Source organism: Trachurus japonicus, chromosome 19 (assembly GCF_045865225.1).
Source record: "Trachurus japonicus isolate A0001 chromosome 19, Traja_1.0".
NCBI lineage: Eukaryota > Metazoa > Chordata > Actinopteri > Carangiformes > Carangidae > Trachurus > Trachurus japonicus.
The window spans coordinates 15914170-15938247 of NC_140925.1; the positions used below are offsets into that span (position 1 = coordinate 15914170).

The window sequence follows — 24078 nt, forward strand, 5'->3', positions numbered from 1 at the left end:
CTCAGCTCCTGTCTGCCTGTCAGGAAGACTCCTTCTGGTGGGGCTTCGCAAACAAAAGCGCAGTATCATGCTGTCCCCCACCATGAGCTGACCGGTTGCACACAAGTTCAACAACACGGATGTGATTGCTGATTTCACAGCCAAACTGTCAACTGTAGTCAATGTCCAGCCAAGCTGAAAGCACCACCAGGAATGTGAATGAGAAAACAGAGCGGTTCAATAAACAATCTCAAATCTGAACACACGTGAGTATTAATGTCAGGCTCAGACCACAGGAGGTTCACCCCCCCTGAGGAATCAGGGCTCTGGACCATGGTCTGTACCAGAACAGTAAGTCTTTCCTGAACTGCTCGTTGGGATGGGGTTAAATGCAGTTTGGCCACTTGAGTCTGGCTCCAGAAATGAGGCGATCCCCATAGACTCACATGTAAAACGTCCAATTTGCAAAAAAATATTTGCAGCCTGGTAAGACAACAGTTTTTTTTTTAGATGACACACATTTTTTTTCTTAATGCCCAGTGTGTGTTGCATTGAGTGATAGGTGTATGTAAATGTATGCCTTCCACAAACCAACATGCACCAAAATCATGACAACACACACCTGCCCCACCTCTTTGCCCTACCTGAAATCACGTGAGTTGTGATCATGTGAGATGGTGCATTGCTCTCCGATTTGCACATTGATCTTAATATTATAATAATGTACAATGCACTGTTCTTCTCAATTCTTGTTTGCATGTTTGAGATAATAGAAGATGATCTGTTTAGTTTCCCTCATGTGAGTTACAACCTGATTTAAAATCACGGTAACACTTTTTAATAAGTACACACTATTAAGCATTAAATACTGAATTCATCATTTATAACACATGAATACTCACTAGTATGTCGTTTATAAATGCTTTACTCACCATTGATAAGCACTAACTGTATTTATAAGCTACATACTAATGAGTATTCATGCGTTATAAATTAAGCATTCAGTATTTATTAATGCTTAACTAATGCTTAATAGTGTGTACCTCAGATTTTGGAGCTCCTGTCCTCTGAGCTCCATGCGGTCTCTGTCCATGGTGCTGAAGGGGATGATGCATTCACTTGTAAGTAACTTGTTTTGTTTTTTTTTGCGTTTTTACTCAATAGCATGATGTACAAAGCCAAGTGTGACTACATTATGAAAATGTACAGCCGAGAGCCTTTTATATTAAACATGTTGGTGGGTGGAGGTTTAACCAGCTCACAGCACATCATATCCGTTACCCACATACGTCTCCCATCATTAAACATGCCTGTGTCAGCTCTGTGTGACACCATCTTTCACACTGGAGCTGAAAACAATGTCACACTGAAGTTTCTGAATAGTTGACATTTTGGAGATACAAGCTTTTCTGTCTCTTGTCTCCGCTCCGGCTCATTCTCTCCCTCTCTCTCTCTCGCTCTCTCTAATTCTGGGGTGGTGGTGTCAGTCTGCCTGGCTCGACCTAAGCCCCATGCCTGGCTCTCTCTCTCCCTCTCTCCCCAGCCTGGATCCCACCCACCCCCTCTCCTCCTCTCCTCCTCTCCTCCTCTCCTCGTCGCCCGCTTGGTGCCAACCCCCTTTTCACCAGCTAATACCACTTCACCCTTTTTACCCTCCTCCTCCCATTCGCATTCAATCGCACTATCTTTCCACAGCAGGCCTGTCAAACACCCCGCCATTGAGTGAGGCAAATCAGCCTGAAAAAGTGGGGGGGAGGGGGTTGGAGGGGCGGGTGGGTCTGAGGGCGAGCGCAATGAGAGAGAAAGAAGACAGACGACGGATGGAAAAAAACAGGGGGAATGGGGTGAATGCGACGGCGGAGGCAGAGAGAGGAAAAGAAAAAGGGGGTTAAGAGTGCAACAATAGAAACACAGAGAGGAGGTGGAGAAGTGAGGGGAAGAGGCGATGAGACTGAAGCCTTGATGAATGAAGGGATAGATAGAGAGACGGAGGGTGAACAAACAGAGGGAGAGCTTGAACCGAGAAGGGATGCACAGAGAGTAAGACGTGACAAATGATCAGAATTCATATATCATTCATCCAAGAGGGATCAGTTCCTCCTCCTCCACCTCCACCTCCACCTCCACCTCCACCCCCCCTGCCCGTCTGGTCGTCCTGCCTGCTCAGGGTCAGGAGTCTCTGCGTGAAACCACCACAGCAGTTCCTCTGTGCATCGTCTACAATATGTGACATTCAACACAATCCCACTTATGGAAGAAAAAAATAGAAATGGAATAAGCTGAGAACAAAAGAAATACTGTGCAACTTACAGTACAATGGGTTTCGCAAATCACGCACTCTAATTGGCTGCTGGTTGAAAGAGGCTCTGATGTACAAAATAAGGCTGATTTATATTCAAGTGAAAGGAAAAGAAAAACAGGCTGTTTACTCCTGCTCTGCTACCGCAACCATTAACCACAGAGCACTGAGCTTGTCTCCTGACAGTGAACAGGTAAGCAGGGCCGACTCCACTGATTTAAGGTGGTGTTAAGTTAATTAACGTCTCCTATCATATCCACACACACACACTGGTCTGTCCTCTTGACAAATCCCGATGACACGCTGTAGCCCTGTGCAGAAGATCATTAGTTCGTCAGTACTCATCAGCATTAGGCCACTTCAATACTAAATACTAAGACCATGAACTACATAGTGTGTTAATATTGATAACATAAATTAGTATACAAGTAAAAAGATGCTGTAAATTACAAAGGAGTAAATGCCAGCAAGTTAAAACTGCATCAATCAATGCTACACTTCCATCGTACAACACTTCATCCACCATCACCACAACCATACAGTCTGCACGCTGGTCTTTTGTCATCTCTGAAGTGTGCAAACTCACATTATGCTCACAACTAGTTTTATACATTGTAAAGTCAGCAGCACAGAAAAATACAAGTTCAGAGAAAATCACATCTGTGGTTTATGGAACATCAAAAGTGAACACAAATCAAACCGATCTGATCATTTTGTGAATATGCACCTACAGAAGAGCAGGCATGCTCATTTTGAATATATACATTAGAAAAATGCAAATGAAACTTTTTGTTGCCATTTTTCATGAAGTAAAAGGTCAGAAACTTTTGTTTTAACTACAAACAGCTTTTCCCAAATGTTGTCCACATGTGTTTAGATCAGTGTTAGAGAGCGTGTGTCACTGTCCACCTGACACTGACAGGTGTGTCACATCAAGGTGCTGATTACACAGCAGCATTACTGCACAGGTGTGCCTCAGGCTGCTCGTTATAGAGGACCACTGGTAAATGGGTTTTATCATCACACAACACAAGCCCATAGATGTTAGTGGATTTGAAGCAGAATCAACATGGGAAGAAGATTCTGTACTATGAAGGTGTTTTTTTTTGTTTATTCCCCCTTTAAATATAATTTTGGAGACAAACAATGCCTTTTTTGGCAAATCAATCAGTCCCTCTAAATAGAGGATGTGATAAAATTGTGTGATTTAACATTTGCACTGTTCTTTTATTTTGACAAGTCTGAGATGGTGAATCATCACCTTGAAGTGCCTCACCTGTCAGATGGAGGGAGAAAGGGGAAGAAATGTTCACCAATGTGGATTTAAATACTTTTATGGTTCAAAAAAAAAGTGAAAACCCCTTTCCGTTTTTGAATAACATTTTGTTTCAAAAAATATTTTGCACTAAAGTTTTTGTTCAGTATATAGTAGATGCTCTTTTAAAATAATATAGTTTGAATATGTCTGGATCTTTCATGGTGCACAGAGAAACTAATTTATTTACCAGATAATAATCTGGTTTCATGGGCCTCACAATGCAGAAGTGACTTTATTACTGTGCCTGTGGTTGGAGTGACTGCGCTCCATGTTGGCTCACAGCATGTGGCTGTATGATGCAGGTGGGGAGAGAAATACAGTGATCAAAATTTAATGTGCTAAATAACAAACAAAATGATCAAATGAAGCTGGGAATGCCACAACAGTGTTTGAGCTGAAGGCTGATAACCACTGCACTCGCTACTATAACACCAATCATGTCTTCTGTGAATAACAATGACTAATAAATTGGTTCAAACATTGTGTTCAATGCAACAGCTGCTCAGTATTCCAGACCTCGGTGCTGTAGAGTCTTCAACAGCTCAGAGAGCAGAATAAAAGCAGTTACACACCTCTTTTCTCCTTTCATTTCTCTTTCTATGCTGCGTGGTGTCAGGCAGCACATTCACAATATGCCAACAGTTAAACACTGCTGTTGCACATTAGTGTGCGGCTCTGACTTCTCTCCGTGTTTGCGGCAGTGCAGTGTGTGTTGGCTGGGTTGGCAGGGAGTTACACCAGCAGCCAGTGACACTTTTTTACCTCCAGCTAGTCTGTTTCCCGAACCACAGCCGACACTCATGGTGGTCTTTAAGCTGCTTGAGGCAAGATTTTTGGAGTAAAATCTGTTTTATCTGCCTAAATCACAGAGTGAGGCTTCAACACGGAGCAGTGTTTCATCTGTCTTAGTTGAGCCACAGCAGATTGTGCCCACATACCCAAAGAAATTCCTGAGGGTGGTTCAGTTTGAACAGTGTCAACACAGGAAGTTGAAAACTCTGACAGAGCAGAGGGAGGTGGACTCTTTTCTATTTCTAGGGTCAAGGCTGGTTCAGCTGCTTGCACATGGTGAAGCCATTTTCACAATTAGACACTTATTGCTACTTCATGCTGCAATGGAAGCTTTATTCTCTACTACTGATGTTGGCACTGAATTACTTTTAGTAAAATTTCCACAAGTGGACATTACAGTTAGAAGTAAATGGTGGTGGACAAATACAGATGTTGTGGGGACACTAGCTGCGTCTCAATCCAGGGGGCCATATCCTTCAAAGGCGGCATTGAAAACCAATTGCATCACAGTGGTGCAACGAGGCTGCTCCATCTCAAAGGCTCCTTCAGTTCCCAGCCATTGAAGGATGCAGTGAAGGATTAATAGGAAATCCCCAATAAACAGTCTGTATCGGATCGAGCCTCAGACGCCACACCCTTGTTGACCACATCCTCCAAAGAGGACACAGCAACAGAGACTAGTTTGTAGGAAACATAATCGCCTCCGGATGAAATCTTCTATAAATGTAATGTCAAGTACAACTGAATATAAGCAAAATGAGCAGACGTGTTTACTTTCCACCACAATGTGAAAACTAACATAAGAGTACAGTATGCACTTGTAGTGAGTGCTGCATTATCAAACAGTGTTAAGATTCTTTTTAAACTCTCATGGCACCTGATTAAAGTTAAAGACAGATCCTGATCTGGTTCAAGACAGAGTTCATTTGCATTTTTTCCACAAGTAAAAAATGTCATGGTCTTTACTTCCTCTAGCATTCACTCCAATGGCAGTTTTGAAAATGCTGGATCAAGAAGATGTATCCTATATTATAGAGGATCACAGTATGTTTGACTGGTAAATCTCACTGCCAATCACAACAATGTATCCACAACCCTTCATTACAAGTGCTACATGTGGATTCAAAGCGTAAATTCAGTAAAGGTTCAGAATCATGAACAAAAGTCACTCAAAATATCAAAAGTAGAAGTTCTCGTCACACAGACATAAGGTCCACATCAGTGGTTACTAGAGATTATAAATGATAATTGTATTTATAGAGCACTTTTAAAGCAATAGCAAAGTGATGCATCAGCTTATTAACTTTATGGTTAGTTTAATGACTAACAATGCTTCATATCGGCCATGTCATAAATCTTCTGCAGAGTTGTGCACATTAAAAAGTATATTTACGCCTAAAATCCAGTTACATAAAGTGCTGTGCAGTTTTTACCTACATGTTATGTTACAACCATCGTGCATTCAATCATTTCCTCTGGGGAGTGAATACATTCCATTTTCACTTTTCTACATTAAAACAGTATTCATAATATAATTTTCACTTTTTTTAAAAGAAAGGGAAATTCATATGAGATTTTTCTGAATCCAGTGACAAACACAGAAGTCAGCTAAAAAAAAAAAATCCAGCTCCGAGCTTGAAGACACACCTGTACGGTTCACATCACACTAGATTCATGTCAAGCTCCTGCACTGTGAAACTCTAAAACTAAAAATGTCAAAGATTTGAACCAAACTGGTTCATTCATATTCTTTCACTCTCATTCAAATCAAAGGACTTTTTGTATATACAGCACAATCCTCTGATTAAAGACTTGAATTCTTTTTGAAGGTGTACACTGTCTGCGCCTGCATTGTTACAGACAGCCTCGTTCTGTACAAGTTTCCATCCCCGTCTCCTCGGCTTGCTGCGTGCTGCTTTTCATCGAAAATGTCTCTTTCCACTCGCTCAACTTTTTCTTCTCTTTTCAGTCCAAATGATTGATTTTCAATCTCTCAAAACCCTCCCTCCCTCTCCTCCTCCCCTCCCCTTCTCCTCAGGAGTCTCTGTTTGAGAAGAACCTTTCAACATCCAAAGGTGAAATATTTAGAGGGTGCGAGTTATAAAGCCCTGCAGTGCTGGCCTCAGGCTACAGCTACAAAAAGAGAAAACTGTTGGCTGTGTGTATAGGGGTGATATGCATGAGTGAAACCATGAGGGCAACAGTTTGCGGCGTGGAATAGGTGGGCCAAAGAAAGTCAGAGGGTTTGTGGTACTGCAGGGGGGCTGAAACCACCAGAGGACAGAGTTTCTGATTTGAAAAAAGATGAGCGTTTGAATGTGTCAAGGAAAATTCAGCGATACCTTTAAACAGATGGCGAGAGGAATCGGAGCAAACAAGGCTGTCAGAGATGTTGAAGAGAGCGTGTGTGTGTGTGTGCGTGTGCGTGTGGTCTGCTGCAGCAACAGATTTATAGGTGTATGTCCAGGCTGCAGTGTGCGGACATAAATAAGGCTGAGGGGAGAAAGCTCTCCATTGAGCATAATCAAGTGCATCCTTTAGAGTGCCATTCATCTCTCTCACTCTCTCTCTCTCTCTCTCTCACACACACACACACACACACACGGCTGTAGATGATGTACGCAGTTACAATATACACATACAAACATTGAAACAGAGCAAATGTGAGGCCGCGTAGTGAATATGTTGGAGCCAAACATCTCTTAGCGGGGCGTCACACTTTCTGACACACACGATTCATTCAATCAATTTTCCTTTCATCTTCTCATGTATTTATCTCACTCTGAGCACAGACGACTGAGCCGCGGCTGAGAAATCCCACTAAGTAAACAACGATGACTGTAAAACTGTGTTTGCAGTGACGTGTCATACGTCAACCAAACCAAAAAGAAAAGAGAAAAAAAAATCATATTTCTGTTCAAAGTCGCTCCACAACCTTTAACAGGTGCTGAATTTCACATGCTTTGAGCACACGAGGCCTTCCCTGTTTAAAAGTTGAAGGAGGCTGTTGAATGAGCCGTATGTCCTCCACACTTGAACCCCGACTCTGAGCTCCGTTTTTCTTTTCCAGTTTTCATGATTTCGCTTGCAAATAGCCCCCGGCTCAAATTCACATTTATGTTCTTTCCTGAAGTGCAAACCCACTCAGTGTACTTTAGTGAAAAGGACACATGTAGTCCAAGCTTAAGTTTGAATTTTCTCTGGAGGGACACTCACCATGCTGAGCCCTGAGTGGCTGCAGCAGGAGATCCACCCATTCAAAAGAAAGGGAAAAACATAGCAAGAGAAACATTGGGGATATAAATATGAATGGGATGTCATGTGGTTTAACAGCTTTGAATGTTTGAGCATTCAAATAGTTCAAACAGATTGTATATGTGGGTTTAATGAGCGTCAGAACTGATGTTTTACATCCATCCTTCAATACTGCCACTTTACAAAAGTCATACACAACCTCTCCAAGCTGACGACATGATTATGCAGATTGCAGATCTGCAGAACAATACAATATTATTTTTTTCCAAATAGATACAATTAAATAATGTGGATTGAGGTTATGCTGTCAACATGGTTCTTTACCTTTATTCATACGACATATAGTTTGTTTACTGTCATTGTTTGCAGGTTTTCTGGTATTGGCTGATTATCTACTGCAGCAGCTCACAACACATTGTCAGTGAACCGTGCATTATGGGACTTCCATTAAACACAAATAAGTGCAACTATGAACTTTTATGTATGTTTAGGTCTTAGTATTCAGTAGCATGTAGTATATACCTCACTGTGTCCTCACCTTGGTGTTAGCACTGTGCTGCTATCCTGCTGCAGTGAGCTCTGAAGACTGAGTGGTGAGCCGGTCGAGTGAACATCAGGCTCTCTGTCTAAATGTTCACAGCATCTTTTATAATATCTCTCATACACATGCAGTGGTTTCTCCTCTGGGCTCCTCTTCTTTGTTCTTCTTTCATTTTTAACACAACTACACACAACGGTAGGCCCCACCACTTTGTTTGATTTAAGGGAGGGTGATTTTTATTCCCCTGTGTTTAATTTCTTACTGATACTGATGTCAGATGGATTAATTTATTTGCCTTTATTATTGAGATAATAAAAATCAGTTGATATTAAAAATACTAAATATATCTAGGTAAATTTAAGGTTACTGTTGAACATCTGACCAGAGTGTACTTTATACATAAATTAATGTTTGTCATTATTATTCATGAAATTCATATAACGTAATTGAGACATTATATTACATCATTTACTTTCCAGGTTTGACAATCATGACAGGACATTAATTAGTGCATGAAATAGAGTGTATAGTAATGAGAGGCTCTGGTATAAATTTGAGGATGAAAAGTTTCTACTAAACTCTTATTTCCGCTTGATGTTAAATGTTGTTTAAACAGAAACGGTTTTAACTCATCTAAAACTGTCAAACTTTAGATTCAAACCAGGAGGTATGTGATCAAAGAACACGTCAACAAGCTTATAACACCGAGACATGATGCCAACTTTCAGAGTTCAACAGTGTGTGCTGCAGTCATGAGTCGGTCAGCACCAAGAAACACGTCAGATAAACAACTCTGAGGAAGATAAACAGAGAGAGTTTCTTCAGAACTGTGAGCCACACACTGTAGCAGAGTCAAAGCACAGAGATTGCTGCAGTAATGAAATAAAAGTAAATATGTCCCACAACAGTATAAATGAATTATAAGTCATTCACACAACAAAAAGGATGGGAATTAAAAGCAGGATGCAGGATTAAAAGCTCAGCCGTTTTACTGTTGATTGATGTTTGCCTGGCTTTAAGCAACGCTGGAATTATCTCTAGTATTATTCTGGTCGAATGCCCCGAGCAGCAAGTCGCTGGTTCGATTCCCGACCATTTGCATTTTGCAAAAAAAAAGTCAATGTTTGCTTGAATGCCTCACTTACCTTGGTTAGTGGATTTATTGCATTAACTGCAAAAACACATCCAAACTTTGAATTATGACTGCAGCAAATATAAAGTATTTGGAAACAGGTCTTAGGCTCATTTGATGTCAACTCATCTCGAGTGAGGAAACATAATGGCATAAAATGCAAATGAACAATGGAATGAATTATCTCCCTGATGCCATCACAAGCCAACACTGAAATTTTGCAGACTTTTTCCAAAACAGAAAGTATTTCAACACTGCACACAATATAAATTGTTACACTGAGAGGACGCGCTGGACAGACATGGGAGGCTCTGGTGACGGGGAGTCGTGTGCTGAGGACAAATTATGACCAGAGAAGCTCAGACAAAAAGGGAATAAAGTGTGAGGCTGGGAAATTAAGCGAACACAGATTCTCCTCTGACCCTGGGCCTGAACTGCTGCAGCAGAAAGTGACTTTCAGTCCCTCTCTGTAATATACTGTGGGAACATAAGTTGTGGAAATGAGCTGAACTGGTATGTTGAGCTGCTGGAACGGTTCATACATCCAGACGCAGCAGCAGCCGCCTCGTTTCTACATCTCGGGTAATGACACCGGGACAGAAGTGATGTCTTCAGGCACATTAGTATTTTTCTCAGATCTTCTGAAACACTTCACAAAAGGAACAGGATTTTGTCCTTTGTCACATGCTGGCATCTCTGTTGATGTCTGTGTTTTAACACCTTTAATATAAAGAACTGAATGTTTCCACTCCTTTATGTCCACAAAACAACATGGCTGCAGTCTGTTTCTTGCCATCCCCTTCCCAGTCTTTTTTTTTGTGTGTGTGGATGTTTCCTAAATCAGAACCCGACTCCTATTGAAAGCGGCGGCAAACAGCAAACAGTGCCAAAGAATACAGAGAATGAGGCGGCAGAGGAAAACATTTTGGAGGAGCGAGTGTTTGCTGATTTGCAGAACACCTGTTTCTGAACAACTCCGGCCGCTCGCTACAAAACCTCTCTGAATGCGTATTAACGGTTCACGGCTCCGTTAAAGCCCTTGTTCACATGCAAATCCCGCTCTCGTTCGGGTTCTGAAAGCCTCCGTTGCTGCTGCGTTGTCTTCACCAACACACACACACATACACACACACACACACACACACACCGCAACAACAACACACGGACGCACACACATTCCCAGCACCAATGTCTCTCTCTCCCTCTTGCCGTCTCTCGTCTTTTTCTCCAGCCATCTCTCGTGCTTGTGTAGAGGAGGGATTAGGCCTCAGGAGAAAAGACTTATCTGTACTGTCAGTACAGCACAGCAGACAATACCAACAAACACACACATACACACACACACTCACTACAAGACTGAAGTACATTCACTTTTAAACCAACAAAGATGTTCACTAAAAACAGCTTGTAGGTGCAACAAGCTATAGTAGTGATACAGTTCATCGTGGGCTAGGATAACAACTGTGCTTAAAGGGATTATACTGTGTGTGAAACACTGCACCAAGCCCACCAAAAAGATGTAGAAGCATTTTTTTTTTTTAAAGACATCTCCAACTGGCGTAGGTTTGGTATGCATGAGAGGAGCTGCTGCTGTCAGAGAGGAAACTTTCTGAATAGTGTCTGAATGTGACAGTCAGAAAAGTGCTTGGTTATAAATTACAGAAGCACTTGAAGGGTAAAGTGTAACGTTCTCTAATGAAAATGGATGTTTATGAGGGGAAGAGGAGATGCAAATGGAATATGTCATTTAGAATGATTTGTTATTGTAGAAATTATTGGGTGATAATGATGAAACAGTGGGCAATTTACACCGTGGAAGTTCAGCACAGACACATTTTTCATTCGGCATCAAACTGTGTTGTTTTTTCCCCCTCTTCTCTTCTCAAAAATTCTCCATAAGTTATGTTGTTGTGTCTGCACCCACGCATGAGCACATATTACCACACACACAGAAAATCCTTAAAGCCTGTGTATCTCTCTGTGTAAAATACATAGGATCTATACGCCACTGTTTACACCCTTAAAATAAAACCACAAAAGAACCTCACATCTGCACGCAAACACCCTCAAACACACACTTGCAAGGACCCAGCAGACATGTCCCACACTTATCACACGCACATACACACACACACACACACACACACACACACACACACACACACTCGCAACTTGCTGGACTGTGTCTTTCCTTTCAAAGTAAAAATAAAAAAGGAAACATTAAGGGCAACTTTCCCCCAGCTCTGCCTCCTCTCAGCAGCAGCTGCAGTGTTTCCTGATACGTTGCTGCTTTCTGCTGCTCCACGCTGAGAAGCCCCTTTGATGTAGAGACACCCTGCCCAAGTGTCACCCACTAAATCCTTATTGTGAGAGTAAATCCCAACAAAAGCCACAGCTATCCTACCCTCAACACTTCCCCGCAGAGCCCATCGGCCCCCCAACTAACATTCCTTGATCCTCCAGGAAAAAAAAAAAAGAAAGGAGGAAAGAAAGAAAAGAAAATACACTCCTTGACACACTCATACCCACACACATCTTTTGTGCATTCTGATATACAGATGTGGTAAATGCACACACACTTTGAAGCTGGAAATATTTTCCTCATGTGAAAAAATGATTTTACCACTCAGAATGAGGAGCTTCTTGTAAAGCTCCGACACATTTACACTGAATTACTGCAAATCATTTGATATCAGCTTATTAATGACTAGTAACACTCATATTAAATTTTAAAAACGTAGAAAAGCCAACAAATTAAAACGCTGGAACGTGGTGGTCTGGCTCAAATCATTTTCACAATTTTTGCAGCAGCGTTTTAAACGTTTTCGACGATTGAAAAATAGAGCTGACAAAAGCCACAGAGAAGCTGCAGAAAGAAAGTGGCTTTCCAGAAATAATTACTGTGAGTGAGGAATGGGGGTAAAAAAAGAAGGGGATGGCGGCAGTTATCATAATCCCTCCTTTAAAGAAGTTATCATAATCCCTCTTTTTAGCCCTCTCCTCGCCAGTCCCCTAACCTCTTCTCTCTGCTCGTCCTGAACATCAACAGTGCAATTTACAATACGCCTCTGGTCCACTCTGCTGCCCTGCCTTCCAACACTCCCTGATAGAAATGAACCAATCTTTTTTTGAACTGTGGGGAGACATTTCGGTGGGAGTTCACACCGTGTGCAAGCGTCTTCCAAACGCACTTTTATGTAAGAGGGAAAAAGTGAAGGCAAAGGAAAGGAAAACCCTGCAGGACGAGAGCAGATGGCAAAAAGTAAAAACCACCTCAAACTGTGGGATGGTCCCGTCAGAGGTGTGAGTGAGCAATCAGATCTGTGTGAAACATCTACACACAAAGAAACCTGCATCTCCGAAGCACACATAGTGTAGAAAACGTAGTTCCAATCAGAATGCAATTTCAAATACACATTTTAAAGAAGAATATGAGTGTGGAAGTGTGGAAGGAGATGAATGAACCAGAAATGTTGAAGTTCCAAAAATAAAAACAAAGGTTTTATCAACACACACTCATGCACCATCAACTCTTCTTTCTTCTCTATTTCCTATGTGCAAATCAGTTTTATACACACCAATACCCGTTTACATCACAACACTTTTGACACTGTATGAACGCTCACACACAGTCTCACACACACACACTCTCTTTTCCACGGCACATTCTGCAGCTTCACAGTGAGAAACGCAACATGACTCCAGCCAACAATCTGAAAGTGATGCTGTGTGTCTTCTCAAACATCTCTACTGTATTTCCGCTCCGTGTGCACCTGTCTACTGTACAACACACACACACACATACACACACACACACAGCCCAGGTCAGTTAGTTAGGAAGCAGCTCCCTCAGTAGTGAGTGAGTGGAGAAAAAGCATGTATATGCAGTACAGTACTCACGGTGGTCAGGAGTGTTGCTTTCTCTCAGTCCGCTCAGTCCTGCCTCTGGATGTCTCTCTCTCTCTCTCTCTCTCCCTTTCTATCTGCCTATCTTTCTCTCTCTCTCTCTCTCTCTCTTTCTCTCTCTCTGTGTTTTCACTGCGATCGCTGCTCTGGACACACACACGCGCCACAGCAAACACACACTCCACTCTGTTATACCGCTCTGCCGAACGAACTGCTCTGAGCGAGAGACCGAGATGGAGAGAGAGTGAGAAAGAGAGATAGTGGAGGAGGAGGGGGCATTAGAGAGAGGAGAAGGAAGGCAAGCTATGTGTGTGTGTGTGTGTGTGTGTGTGTGTGTGTGAGAGAGAGAGAGGGATGCGTTTGGTGTGCATCCAGTGGGCTTGCTACAGTAAGGGAGAGCTGGTGAGCGATGCAAGCCAGTGAGTGAGCACACACACACACACACACACACACACACACACACACACACACACTATACATGCTGTATGTGTAGATGCACATTCATATGGATGCATCCAGAAATGCCAGTGCAGACACTGAGCTGAATATGCATGTTAATAAGAGATGAAGAGTCTCTCTCTCTTCTCTCTCTCTCATACACACACAAATGTTGCTGAACACACCACAAAGCATGCAGGGGTTTATGATAGAAAGAGAGAAAGATTAAAAAAAAGGCAGAGAGATGAGGCAAAGACCTCTTCTGCTGTATGTGTGTGTGTGTGTTTGTGTGTGTGTGCGCATGCGTGCGAGCGTGCGCGTGTCTTTTAGTGAGATTTAACTCAGCGCACCATGACAGGTAGTGAACCTCAGAGGAAACAAGCCTCCCTGCCTTTACTCCTCCTCCTTTCTCCTTCATCCCTGACACACCTCATCCCCTTCTTTTACAATGACTTCTTTTCTCCTTTGTCCATCCTTATTCTTTCTCACCTCACATCCTTCCGTCCTTTCTTTATTTTATTCAACCTTGGTTCACATTTAAAAAGACAATATCACCACGGTGTTAACAAACGGTAAAAACGAATTGTACGTTGTAAGTAGATAATCACAGCCTATAGTGTTAAGTAGCCGACATGTAGTGAGGAGCCTCGCTTAGCTCAGAGTGAATGCTTTTTCTTCTTTCTCATAATTAAACCTGGCCAACTTAAACTTTCTCTGGCCTGCAGTGAAGTCATTTACACACAAGAATTAAGATTTACCCAGGTTCTTACTGTATTTGTTCCTTATTTTACTTCCAAAGTGTTTTCTTAACAGGCATCTCAGACTTCTGATCAAGCTGAACATCACACAATTGAACATAACATCCAGCAACACAAGTTCCTGACCATCAACATCACTCCCAGCCAGGATGTCATCATCCGTCACAGTACACCAACTGCCACCTTCTATGTCAAAAATATGATCTCAGTCCAGACAAAACTGATTTTTCTATTCAACGCCCAATATGTACCAATTTCTCCACATAAAGAAAAAAAATCCTCCTTATCTCCATGATATCATAATGCTTAAGAACACAACACTGGATAACATTTACACATGCATCTCTGATCATATTACAGTCCAAAGTGCCACACATCTGTAAGACCAGACTGTCTGAATCATCTTTGAGTGTTGATGAAAAATGTAACCAGTGTCAAACTGCAGGGGCAGACCTCACTCATATATAAACTAGTAGGGTTCTGGAGTTGAGACCGCCATCTTTGCAGTACTGAGTAATGATATATCTAAAACAAAAAAAATTCACAGCTAGAAGAAGAATAATGGGGAGAAAAGGAGGAGAAGAAATCTGCAAGATTCTGATCACCTATAGCGTCTGCTTGGTTTAGTGATGTAATCTTGGTCTCTTTTTCCCTCTAAACTCAATCTCATTCAATATTGAGAGAAACAAAACATCTGTAAATGTATTTTTCCTTGGCTATACTGATTTCTAATGAAAGTCATAATGACAAAGTACATACAATCGCTGTGGCAATCACATTTCCCACTGTCAGACATGTACAGTTTTCTCCAGGGACCTTGTCAATTTGTCAACTTATCAGTGTCACTGTCCTGCATCTTTAAGTCAGGCCATGCATTGCCTGCACTGCTCCCTACCACATTTAATTAAAGGTGAAATTAGCTATTAGACTAGCATTATGCAGCTACACTAGTCCAATGGAGAGATGCTTGGCAGCACTGCTCCGTAGGGAAAAGGAGGTAATGATGAGGTGGTTGTTGGTAAAAGAATTGGCTGTGTGTGCGTCTGTGCGTTCCTGTGTGTGTGTGTGTGTGTGTGTGTGTGTGTGTGTGTGTGTGTATATGTGTGTTCACCTGTGACATTCACCCTTGCTGGCATTTCAAGTCATCGTTGCCTCTCTCAAAATAATGCATAGCATTGAACTGTTCAACTCCCATCTCGTGTGAGCAGAGATCCAGCCCCTCCATGGTCCACTCACTGTTAAGAGTCGTCCTGTGATTCACACGTGCAGCGCTGCCATCAGGGCTGAAGAACCTGGGTGAACAAGCAGCAGAGCCAATTTCCACCTGTGCAGGAAGAGCAGGGATCAAGAAGGGACATGTTATGGAAATATCACTTTTTGAAGGCTCTTTAACATATATTTGGGTGTTTGTCTTGACTTCCGGGCCCCCAAAATGTGAGAATTGACTAAAACATTTGTAATGTTCAGTCTCCCTAGGTTGAAATCCATGTGGTTTTATGAGCTGTTGTCTTCCGGTGATGTAACTTGGTTTCAAATTTTTATAACCCCACCCCTACCTGGGACTGGTAGAAGGGGCGGGGCAAGCAGTGGCCCTTTTTTGTATTTAAAGGGACAGGCACTGAAACCAGCCGTTCTGTTTTGAGAGGATGAAAAGAGCTGTGATGTTTGATCCCTGGGGTATTTTGACCAAAACATGTCACAGACATGTCTTTGGAACTGGGAACTATTTTAATTTGTGGAAAAGGGGCAGTCAACAGATTAGTGATCATGTTCACCTGCATGTGACTTCCTGAACAATATACTAAGTGGTGGTATTATGGTGAAGAGGGTTTTATGATGTGCAACAGATATCAGTGTACTGTATCTCTTTGCATGAACAACTTTTAAGTACAAAACTGTGGAGCTTCATGTTCAACGTCTTGCAGATGGATGGGTTCAGGGAGAACTGGACCCAGTTGCAGACACAAAGGTTGTAGATAATTTAGTAAGAAAGGGCAATAACACAAAATGTTCTCCAACAGTCCAATAGAAGAAATCTAACAAAAGGTCAACGGGAATCCTGGATGTCACAAATACATACATAAAAAGGTCTCAAACAAAGCACAACAGAAATAAGGAAATCCAAAATGAATTTCAAACAACGTTAAAATATTAAGAAATCAAATACTCACAAGAAGGACAAAGCTGAGGAGAAACACACCCAGGGAGAACCAACGGAACGACGGGATGAACTGGAAAATTCAGAAACAGCAGACTGGAGAGACAGGGGTTAATTACCTAATGAGACACAGGTGTGAGAGACATGCACACAAGAGAGTCCCAAAAATAAAACAGGAAAACTCAAACTCAACAGGAGAACATACAGAAGACATGACATAGCCTACAGCCTACCTATCCTAATTAGGGATGTTCGATAATATCGGTCTGATATTAGCATAATAATGTAGCTAGGCCTACTACCTGTCCATAAAATGTAATGTAGCTAATGCCTGGATTTCGTAGCGGGCTAAGTAGCAACAGCCCACCCCTACTTAATCATTGCCGCTACAGCTTCAGACGCGCAATAAAAGTTCTCAGTCCTGTTGTAAACAAACACACATGGCGATGATGCTGCAACCGAACTACCCACCTGTCAAATGATTGGCTGCTCGTAGCGTCCAGTGATATGATAGGCTGTGAGCCAGACAGGGAACACTCTGCTGTCTGTTAGATGATTGGCTGTTTGCGTGTCACCCAATTTCCACATAAGCAGTCTCTGCTCCGTTCGTCACCACGGTAACCTATATAATGCTCAATGCATGCAGTGGGGCATCACAATAAAAGTAGGCATACAGTAATGTGTTGATACTGTAGGAGATACTGTATGTGACCTAAAATTAGTTATTGGGGAAAAGGGCCTGAATATATCATTATTGGAATCAGATAGACAGCATTGGCACAAATTTCAATATTGGACATCCATAGTCTATCTTCACTTATTGTATTATTAATTTATTGTTGTTGTTGTTGTTTTTTTAATCTTGTTTGTTTCTAAATGTTGCACTCAGTAACTTTTTGGAAATTTCAGCATAACTTGTTTATTGAAATGTGACATGTGTTACTGAGGTAACGGTATAGTAGGCTACACTCGCCAACTAATCTATGAAATCACTAGATCTACAAATGCTTCTATGAACGGACCAACAATATGATTGTCATGTTTAAATTCTTACCTGAAAACTTTAAAAGGTGGCCTACAGTGCAGGCCTACTGTAACAGCTAGCCTTCTTTAAAAGCCCATTTGGTCACAGCTGGTTTGTGTGAAATGTATTCTGGGATAGTGGTGGCTTACTTCAGAGTGAACATCAGCTTGGTAGGGGCATAGGCTATACCATTTTTCCATTCAGTCAGCAGCATACAGTACTGTATATACTCACTGAGTATATAGTAGGCAGTACATTAGTAGGCGGTTCTGAACACAGACACCCTCTCTGGGAATACCAAGGTCATGGGTTTGAAACCCCATAAGTCCTGCTTCAGCAAAAATACAAACACAGTACTGAAGGGTCACAAGCTGCTGTTGTCCTGTTAAATATGGCTTCAGGCAATATGTGGATGAATGGTATTATAGCAACATAAAAAATAGAAACTGTAAATGAGTGTTACTATGCTAGATCACTGACAATGAAGGATTAATGCTCTGCTGGTGAATGTTTGCTTTCTTTATGTGTTGTGTGTACTTAACAATTATTAATTCAAAGAGTATATGAATATAAGATTTAAGATACAGGTATTTTCGGACTTTATCTGAGGCCTAAAGGAACCTCTAGTGCGCAGTAAGTTCAAATATCAGGTGTTAGGAGATGAGATGCTCTCAGAAGAGATGGATCTTCAAGAGATTTTTTAAAGATAGGGAGGGATGCTCTGCTCTGATAGAATTTGGTAGCTCGTTCCACAGATGAAGACACTGGCTTGAGTGTGGGGATGACAGTGCCACATGATGTTCTCTGCAGCAACACAGTGGCTGAAATGAAGAGTAATCCTGTGTAATTGAGTTCAAGTAGATAGGAGCAGATTCAGAATTCTCTTGTTTTATAGGATTTGATTTCAGGCAGCCACGGGAAGCCAGTCGAGGCCAGTGAGGGAGTGCCACATGATTTTTTAGGCTGATCAAAAACCACATGTGCCGTGATTTTCTGGATCATCTGCAAGTGCTTCACTGTGTTTGAAGGGAGAGCTGCTAGAAGGCCACTGCAGCAGTCGAAGCGAGAAATAACCATGGCCGGTACCAAGAGTTGTTTGCTATTGCGAGTCAGGTCAAGCTTGATTTGTTGAATAGTGTACGGCAGCACAACTGTGAGAATGTTGCAACATGGTCATAGCAGGATAGATTTGGCACAGCAGACACCATGTCCAATAAGTAGGAGATGAAAGAGAACCCCTGAGGGGTAATGTATGTGGCGAAGTGGAGATGGGCAAGGAGGGAGAGCAACTGTTGTTCTGTGATGTTTTGGGCAGCGGAGAAAGACTCAGTGATGTTATGGATGTGCTGCAATTTTTAAACTGGAGGGGATACTTTCAATTTAAGCAACATGAAGACAGGTCTAAGGTTTACCTTTTCTTTCTTGAATATTTCTGCATGCCGACGTCCATGGGGCGTCTGCAAAACAGAAAATGGAGAGGACTGAGATGAATGATAATAAACCCCTCCATTACCTCCTTTTAACAAACTACCGCTGTTCTACGTAGCTTAAAGGATTTGTTGGCCCAAAAGCTGTTTGTTTATAGATTGTTTAGAGATTTATTTCACAAAGAAAACAGTCTTAACAGAGGATGATCTGCAAACACAGAGTCAGGGTGAGAGGACAATTTTAATGCTGAACACTGTAAATTCATTGCTGTGAAGGGATGAATGTTCAGAGTGTCCAAACAAGTCCTCTGGCCATGGTGGGATCCAGAGAGGGATTATTGATTGACTGAAGGTGAGGATTGTCCTACTACTGTGGACATTCAACATTGAAAAAATTAAAAGTTGGTGGATGTACAAATACTTTTTTTTTATTGCATATTAATATTGAAAAGATGTAGAAAAGATTGAAAAGATGAAAAGAAGAAAGATCTATTGGTGGAAATCTGAAGTTAGAGATTGGTTGAAATGCCACAGGAGGTGATGGTAAATGGACTTGCACTTATATGGCACTTTTCTAGTCTCTTGGACAACTCAAAGCACTTTACACTGTATCGCCACATTTACCCTTTCACACACATTCATACAGCCTTGTTCTCAGACATTCACACACATTCATACATCCGATGATACACTGGAGGGCAAGTGTGGGTTCAGTGTCTTGCCCAAAGACATTTCAACATGCGGACTGGGGGAGCTGGGAATCAAACCTCCGACCTTCCGGTTAATGGACAATCCGCTCTACCTCCTGAGCCACAGCCACCCATGATGTGATCTGTCATCCCCACAGGACCAACAGGAGAAACCTCACAAGATCAGTTCTGGTAAATGTTTGAATTGGTGAATGAAGAGTGCAACTTTCAAGTTTCAAGTTCTTGCTCTTTCAGAGCAGATTACATCTTGGACATGACAACCAGAAACTGACTGATAGATATATTTTGTTAACCAGGGATCTGCAGACTTGAACAGAGCAATAATATTTTCCTTGGCACTGAAAGCCTGATCACACTCGTGAGACGGTAGGATGAATGTCCTCACCTCAAAGAATTTAAGAATCAGCCTGGGAGATGTGATTTCTGCATTGGCTCCCCGGTGGAGGAGCTGGGATGGCTGCAGAGCGGCTTCTCCTGCAGCACAGTATCTGTGCTGGGATACAAAAATCTCCAGGGGGCTGGATACATAAAACCCTGTGTAGACTCGTGGCTAAAACTGTGCGAACACAAAACCAGAAATATGTATTCTTTTCACCATCGTGCATAAGCTTTGTTCCGCTTCCCAAATCTCACTCATTGAGAAATTGGTCCCATGTGCACAAGCCTCATTTCCACTTGCACAATTAGCCATACATGGATGAAGAGCCTCCCATTGTCATTCAGTTTGCATGAAAAACACTGTCTCACCACACGTTATCAAACATGACAGAGAAAAGAACTATGAGAAAGAAGCACGATTGGACAGGGCTTCCAGATGGGAGGCAAAAATGTGCATTAGTTTATATTAGTGGTCTACAATCACAACAAATCCTAAGACCAGTCTAGTTCTGAACTTCATTTACTTGGACTAGGAGCATCTTAATTAGCAACCACACACACACAAGCTCTGCAACTGTGATCAGTAAATATTAAACCAGTATGAAACAGTTCAGGACATGACTCACAGTAAATAAGAACATTATGAACGATGCTGATGAGACACTGAGCACACAAACACAATTATTTCAATTTGTGAATTGTAATATTGTTATTGCTGTGTAAATGCCAAAACTTGGAGCAATAACAATCAAAGCATCCTACGTTGAATTGGTTATTTTTCTTTTAGATTTAATTATGTATCTCGGCTCATTTTGTATTTTCACTTCAATGTAACTTGGATCGAATTGGAACACAGTTTGTATGCATGCAAAGTAATGTGTGTCACACCGCAGGACAGACAGGATTGTGTCTGATTGTTGAGGTATTGCAGTGTTTGATTGTTGGAAAATTTGGGGTTGGGGTTGACGAGGTGCACAAAGTAGTGTCCTGCTGAAGACTGAGGTCCAGAGTGTTGTAGATGGTAGATGAGGAGGCAGCATTGTTCATGTCCTGGACGACACAAGAGATTACACACTCGGTGGCCTCAGAGAGTTGCTACCACTGAAGCAGGCTGAACAATCTGGCCAGGAGTGAAGGGTGAAGCCAGACTACTTGAGCAGTAGGAGATGATTAGATTGCAATCAGGTGTGCAGGAGTCAGGCGGGGTAGCCACATCCACGTTCACAGACACACACAGACAAACTGGGAGGAAGGAGAGACGAGAGACGGGAGAGAAAGCTAACCCTCAGTGTGATCCATGACATCAGGGTCAGTCAGTCAGACACATGTTTAAGTGATAACAAAGAGATGCATCGCTGGTCGACCAGGAGATGTGACTGCTGACAGGAGAAGAGAGAAGACAATTAGAGTTTGACAGCTATGGTGAGACTGATTGAGATCATAGCGAAATCTGATTGGTTTACAAAAACATGTGAAGCAAAGGAGGAAAGTACACACACATCCAACTAGTAGGCAGGTGCAGGACAAAAAAAGTAGTAGTGAAAGAAGAAGAAAAAATGTCCGCACACTGCTAAATAAAGATCCCAAATTTTGTGTGAAGACATTTTTCTTTTTCTTGGTTTACAAAAACACACACAAAAGTAGAGAGACAATTGTGAATGAGACATTCTGATTGAGCTTCATTAGTCCAACACATTGGAAACCACACCCAGGTTGTGTCAGCACACAGAGCCCTTAAAAATACAGTACGGTAAATATTACTCCCACCATTCTTTATTGTTCCCTGCAACTTCTGCGTTGAAATAAATACATAAATAAACTGAAATACAGCTTGGGTTTGTTATAAAAGGCTAAAGCAATTATTATTTACACTTCTTAACAAATCCTAACAAGGTCAATTGTCTGTGGCACACAACCGTGAGCCCGCTATAGTTCCTGCTAAAGATCTTAACCTTTAAAACCGTGCGCAAACAGGAGGAAGTATAGTGTGTATGCGGGGGACTATTTTCAGCAGCAGATTAATCCACTTTTTGTTTCCGTGGTGAGTATTTCAGAAAGCAGGCCAGTGTATGTAGGACTGATTCTAAATAAACTATAGTGGCAGTGCTCATGTTAAGGAAGGAACCTGTCACCCAGAGCAATGGGAAATGGGGGGAAATGGGGAAGTGGACCCTTAACTTCCCAGAATGCAGTGCAGCAAGATGTCAAACCTGCCAAGTCAATGGTCATGTGAAATGGAATGATTCACCATTAAGCAGCTGGGCTAACAAGTACACAGTGTCACACTGAGTAACGGACTGACAACAGTGTCAGCCATACCAGGCTGCTTTGTGTATGTAGTGTACATAGAGTGCACATACACACACAGAGACAAACATACACACAGATAGGCTACACACTCCCTCTCACAGTGATTTCTTCTGTTGAGTAGATCCCTGGAGGCTTCCCATCACAGCCAGTTAGCACCTGAACTCCACACAGGCTGCGGTGAGACACTCTGCAGCTCATCTCAACGCTCCCTCTCCCTCTCACTTTACACACACCTCCCCCACCCTGGAGGTCAGCATGTGGTGCAAACACCTCCACGCAGGTGCCGTCACCTGCTTAAAGTGCCTGGGCCTGGCCTCTGAGCCCACTGAAGGCTGCAGAGCCAGGCCATGTAGAGAAGGAGAGCTCTTTTCTTGGTAATGGGCTTCATAGACGACGGAGCTGTTAACAACAGCTGCCGTTAGGAATAATAATATCTACACATCTCCGTCTCTCTTTTCCTTTCTTGGTGTTTTTCTCTGTCTCTTTACATCTCTCTCATCCAGTTTCCACAGTAAAGGGTCATGGGATTTTGTGGGTGGCATCTGTAAATAGATAATCATCTCGCGTATCCTCACATGCACCAGGCAGGATTGTGTGTGCCCCCACACAAACACAAACACTCACTATTCAAACAGGTTTTCTCTCACTCTTCCCCTCTCTCTCTCTCCTGGATTAGTAAATAGCAGAATAACGGAGTGATAAGTAGGCAGGGGGTTTGCAGTGTAACTGGCAGCAGCAGCGCTACAGACATACACAACTGAATAATGAAGCCCCATTTATTATTACTGCACATGGAACAAGCTGAGAGCTGTTTGAAGTGCTGTGGATTCCCCCTTCATCTGCTCGCCTCCTCTGGCTGTCGTCTTCTTTCGCTCGCCCTCCCTCCTTTTTGTCTCCCCCTTCCCCTGGATGAAGCTTATATGCTGGCGAAAAAGACCACGCTATTCTCTGTGGACAAGTGAATGCCTTTAAACTGCCCAAACAAATACGTCCTGAGATAACTTCATTCAGCCACGTTAAGGAGGAATTAGGTCAGTGCTGCAGCCAGAGCACCAGGATGCACCAGGAGAGGAACTGAATCCAAATCAGTGCAAACACCAAAAGCAGGAATAAAAGTAAACTGAACATAAACGTAGGGTTACTCCTCTGGATAAAAATGGATGTATAGCCTCTGTGATGTCACCTATAGGTTTCAGAGGAGCAGTTGTGAAGCTGTGAGTGAGCTGCTCCACCGTCACCATCTTATAATTATCTGATAATGTAAATAAATGTAAATAAATTGCATCCCACAGTGTTGTATTATGACTTCATCATTAAAGAAATTCATAGGCATCAACATCATGTATACTGTGTGCGAGCAAATGCTGAAATGACTTAACAAATGAATGGAACATGAGGTACAAAGAGACAGAGGAACAAACAGTGCCGAGGTGGATAAGGTGCAACATTTCAGATATTCAGGATGCAGTGTGCCGTGCCCAGTGTGCTGAGGGCATGCTGGAACATCTTTACTGTGCCAATAGCACTGATTTGTGTCGTGGTCCTGGTCTGGACTCCACCAGGTGTGTCGCTTGTGTTTCCTTTGTCGTCCATCTCTCCTTTTCTGTTTGTGTTTGTTTCTGTGGCTCAAGGCAAGACATTCCCCTTTTCTCC

General features: G+C 42.3%; 1 protein-coding gene across 6 annotated transcripts in view; it reads right to left on the reverse strand.

The window, feature by feature from the left end:
- rbfox3a (RNA binding fox-1 homolog 3a) overlaps window positions 1-13455 on the reverse strand; it is a 531011-nt gene extending 517556 nt beyond the window's left edge. For all 6 annotated transcript variants that reach the window (XM_085761389.1, XM_085761388.1, XM_085761384.1 and 3 more), the window contains exon 1: window positions 13217-13455. The gene's annotated coding sequence lies outside the window, so the exon portion shown is untranslated. The remainder of the gene's footprint in view (window positions 1-13216) is intronic.
- Between the last annotated feature and the right edge of the window lie 10623 nt (window positions 13456-24078).